The sequence below is a fragment of the Myotis davidii genome, unplaced genomic scaffold, assembly GCF_000327345.1.
Source record: "Myotis davidii unplaced genomic scaffold, ASM32734v1 scaffold167, whole genome shotgun sequence".
NCBI lineage: Eukaryota > Metazoa > Chordata > Mammalia > Chiroptera > Vespertilionidae > Myotis > Myotis davidii.
The window spans coordinates 1,435,992-1,440,563 of NW_006300048.1; the positions used below are offsets into that span (position 1 = coordinate 1,435,992).

At 45.3% G+C, this 4,572-nt stretch overlaps 1 long non-coding RNA gene across 1 annotated transcript in view; it reads right to left on the bottom strand.

The window, feature by feature from the left end:
* Nucleotides 1–2,002: 2,002 nt before the first annotated feature.
* LOC107185085 overlaps nt 2,003–4,572 on the bottom strand; it is a 13,966-nt gene continuing 11,396 nt past the window's right edge. Inside the window, exon 3 of the long non-coding RNA XR_001516006.1 lies at nt 2,003–2,038. This is a non-coding gene — a long non-coding RNA (uncharacterized LOC107185085). The remainder of the gene's footprint in view (nt 2,039–4,572) is intronic.

The following is a 4,572-nucleotide window of genomic DNA, read 5'->3' on the forward strand; positions in this document are numbered from 1 at the left end:
TGCAGGATTGGGGCCAGGGAGGAATGCAGGAGGTTGGCCAGCCAGGGAGGGACCATAGGAGGGCTCCAGGGCATGTCCGGCCCATCTCACTCAGTCCTGAGCGGCCAGACCCCAGCAACAAGATAACCTACAGTCAGAGTGTCTGCTTCCTGGTAGTCAGTGCACATCATAGCGACTGGTCGAGCAGTCAACCGATCAGACACTTAGCATATCACGCTTTTATTATATAGGATTGGTTGACCATATAGTGAACGCTTATTTCTGGGTTCTCTATTCTGTTCGATTAATCTATATGTCTGTTTTTGTGCCTGTACCATTATTATAGTTTTGATTATTATAGTTCTGTAGTATAGTTTGAAATCATAGTGTGTGATACCCCTAATTTCTCTGTAAGAAATCAATAAAATATATTTTTTTTTAAAAGAAAGAAACATCAATGATGAGAGAGAATCACTGATCACCTGCCTCCTGCACGCTTCCTACTGGGGATTGAGCCCACAACCTGGGCATGTACCCTGACCGGGAATCGAACCATGACCTCCTGGTTCATAGGTTGATGCTCAACCACTGAGCAACACCACCTGGGCTCAATCAATCTTGAAATGACCATCCCCAAGATTTTTAATGGAGTTTTTTTTTTTTTAAGTCTGGATTTGAAATTTTATTTAGAATTCTGTACATATACCACTTTTTTTTTTAATCAAGACAACTTGAAACTGGAAGTGTTTGTACCATTCTGAATTATCTTCTAGCTCTTAATGTGCACACTTTGGTTTTAACATAGCTGTAATCAGTGTGTAAATGTGCTTGTCACTTAAGATTACTACACACACATTTCCATGCATTAAGATAAGCCGAATTCTTATCTCCTGCAGTGGCTATACCGTGCTCTATCATCGTGGCAGCTAGGATTACTTAACCCCGTTCATTTGGGTGCATTCCAATCTCTCATTACTATCAATAGCACTTGGGCTCACAAACTAAAAACCATCCAAAGGAAGTTTGTTCCTCATTATCAGATCCATTGAATCAGAAGCTAAAGGAACACCTTCTGAGGAATATGGGTAGAGGGGTCTCTTGCAGCAGGTGTAAGACTGAGGCAGGGATCTGAGTTTCTCTGTATTCTCTAACCCCTGATGTAAGCTCACAGAGCTACAGACCTCAGCTCTGGGTACAGGCATTCCATAAACCTTATGTTTGGGCTGCTGCCTGCATGAATTTTAGTTACAGCTTCAGTTATTATCTTGGTTTTATATCTTTTTCCTTAAATTTTGTACGTGTTTTATACTTACACCAAACTTATTAAGGACATACTAGATCTGATTTTTTTTCAAGTTCAAGGATTAATGCTTTTTTTTTCCTTTTTATTTTGAGATAACTTTTGACTTACAGAAAAGTTGCAGACATAGCACAGAGAGTTGCCATCCAGAATCCCCTCACGTTAATATCTTACATCATAACCATAGTGCAATGACTGGTCAAACCCAGGAAGTTAACCCGGACCTAATACTAGTAACCAATCTAGAGACCTTATTTGAATTTCACTAGTTTTCCCACTCATGTCCCTTTTCTGATTCAGGATCCAATTTAGGCTCCCATGTTGCTTTTAGTTTTCGTGTCTTCTTAATCTCGTCCAATCTGTGACAGTTTCTTGGATTTTCTTGGTCGTTTATGACTTTGCTACTCCTAAAGAGTACTGATCAGTTATTCTGTAGAATGTCCATCAATTTAAGTTTTTATTTTATTTAAAAAAAATTTTATTTTGAGAGTACATTTATTAAAGCTGGAGACAGTGAAACAGGAAGGACTTAGCATGGAAGAAGCAACAGGAGAGAGACTAGGCAGGGCTACTTTGGGTCAATAGAGATGTTATCAGAAAGAAGTGAGCCAAGGCAGGGCTGCTGTCAGCTCAGTGGGGAGTCAAAGAAAAGGGAGCCTTGGGGACAGGTTCGGGGGTGAGGCTGGGATGAGCTGCCGCTGCCCACTGCTCCCCTGGTTGCACTCCCCTGGGGTCCCTTAGAGTTTAGGAGATGTGCACCTGTAGGGGAAGAAGGGGGAGAAGGGAAAGGCAAGGGTGTGCCCCCCAACAGGGAGAGCATGCCTCAATTTAGGGTTTTTTGATGTTTGTTTGTTTGTTTTTTTCACGATGAGATTGAGGGCATGCATTTTGGGGTAGAAACCACAGAGGTGCTATACCTTCTCAGTGAGTGATATCAGGAGGGACATGATATGGATGTCTTGTTACTTTAACCTGAAGAACTTGGCTAAGTGAGGTCCACCAGGTTTCTCTACTGCACAGTTACTATCTTTCCCTTGGTCATTAATGTGTCCTCTGGAGAGACACTTTGAGATGATGTAAGTATACCATTTCTTATCATTCTTTTCCCCACTCACTTTAACATCTGTTGCTGGTTCCTTCCTGCCACAGTCATTTTGGTGGTGTTTGCCTAATGGTGCTTTTCTAGTTCCATCACTCCTTCTACATTTATTGATTAGAATTCTACAGGAAGGAAGAGCTGGGTTCAAGGTTTTAAAACAGACTCTTCCTCCCCTGCCAAAACAGCCCACCCATCACCGAAGGTGTGCCAGGCAGGGTGCTTGATATGTTTACTCAGACAACCCTTACAACAACCCCACAAGGTAGGCCACCTCCTCCCATTCTATAGAGCAGTCCACTTTATCTGTCTGTATTTCAAACAGCTTGAAACTGATCTGTGTGTATAAATGGGTAAATAGACAGACTGGTGTTTTTTCTCTGGTCTATTGATTAACATACCTTTGCTCAGAAACAATAACTTGCTTATTTGGCCTAAGTGGAAAGGGGGATCCATTGAATAGGTGGGGGGCATGCCGCATTGCAGTCCAGCTGCAGGGAGGGAAAGGATGGGGCAGAGCCTTGGGGTCCACTGGAATCTGGGATCTAAACACCACTAGGACCTTCTCTCTGCTTCTCCTCCCCACCCCTCCCCTCTCTCTCTCTCTCTCTGTCATTATAGGCTGGCTTTCTCCATGTATCTGACCTATAGAAGCTGAGATTTACATTTCCAGAGAAAGAATGAAACCAATATTCCCATGAAAGTTCTCTGATTGGTCAGCACCCACAGCCGGACCAATCAACTGTGGCCCCGTAAGAACTTGGTGGCTTCCTGAGGAAGCATTTTGAAGAGGGTGGACAGAAGTCCCCAGAGGGAGTACGATGCTTCTGAGCAAGTGATCTCAGAGATGTCCTTGTATCTTTACTTCTGGTGACATCCGGACCTACCTCGAACTCTCTGTACATGTTGAAGAACGCGGTGGTGGTGACAGGCAGTGGATTTCAGAAGGCCAAACTCCACCACTTATTGACCCTGTGACCGCGCCAGTTCACTTACCCTCCCGGAGCCTGAGTTTCCCGGGCCGTAAAATGGGGATAATCATCTACCCTGCGGGGTTGCTATAATCGTCCAACAAGGCCCTGATTGTGAGAGCGCTGGCATGTCACAGGATCAGATTCCTTTTCATGCAGTTGGGGAGGGGCTGAAGAGGAGCAAGGGCCTTGGGGAGTGTTGTTACTTGACCTAAGTCCTAGTGACATGGGTCTGTGAGAAGTCAGTGAGCTGCATACTCATAATACATGCACCTTTCAACACGTGTCTTATACTTTAATTTAAAATGTCATAAAGTCACCTGGCCTGCGTGAGTCAGTTAGTTGGAGTGTCATCCCGTGTACCCAACGGTTAGGGGTTCATTTCCTGGTCAGAGTGCATGCAGGAGGCAGCCGATCAATATTTCTCTCCCTCCCCCTTTCTCTCTCTCTAAAATTAATTTTTAAAAAATGTCTGTGGGTGAGGATTTTTAAAAAAGTTTTATAAAGTCACATTTAATTTTTTAATTAAAAAATTTTTCATAGTGATTAGACATTTATATAACTTACAAAGTGATCCCCTGGTGAGTCTTGCACCCACCTGATACTATACATAGTTATTACAATATTATGACTATACTAGAGGCCCAGTGCACAAAATTCATGCACTTGGGGGGGGGGCTCCCTCAGCACAACCTGTGCCCTCTCACAGTCTGGGAGCCCTCGGGGGATGTCTGACTGATGGCTTAGGCCTGTTCCCCACAGGCCTAAGCCATCAGTCAGACATCCTTAGTGCTGCCGTGGAGGTGGGAGAGGCTCCCAACACCGCCGCTGCGCTCACCAGCTGTGAGCCTGGCTCTGACTGAGCGGTGCTCCTGTGTGAGCACACTGCCACCAGGGGACAGCTCCTGCATTGAGTGTTTTCCCCCTGGTGGTCAGTGCACATCATAGTGATCAGTCGTTCCACTGTTCAGTCAATTTGCATATTAGCCTTTTATTATATAGGACTAGGGGCCCGGTGCACAAAATTCGTGCACTGGGTGTGTGCAGGTGGGGGAGTGTCCCTCAGCCCAGCCTGCCTCCTCGCACATACTGGGAGCCCTCAGGCATTGACCCCCATCACCCTCCAATCGCAAGATCAGGCCTGGCCAGGGGACCCTGGGCAGAGGTGTCAGGCCTGGGCAGGGGACCCTCTTTTCCCCCCATCACTGGTTCTGCCCCCAGCCCTC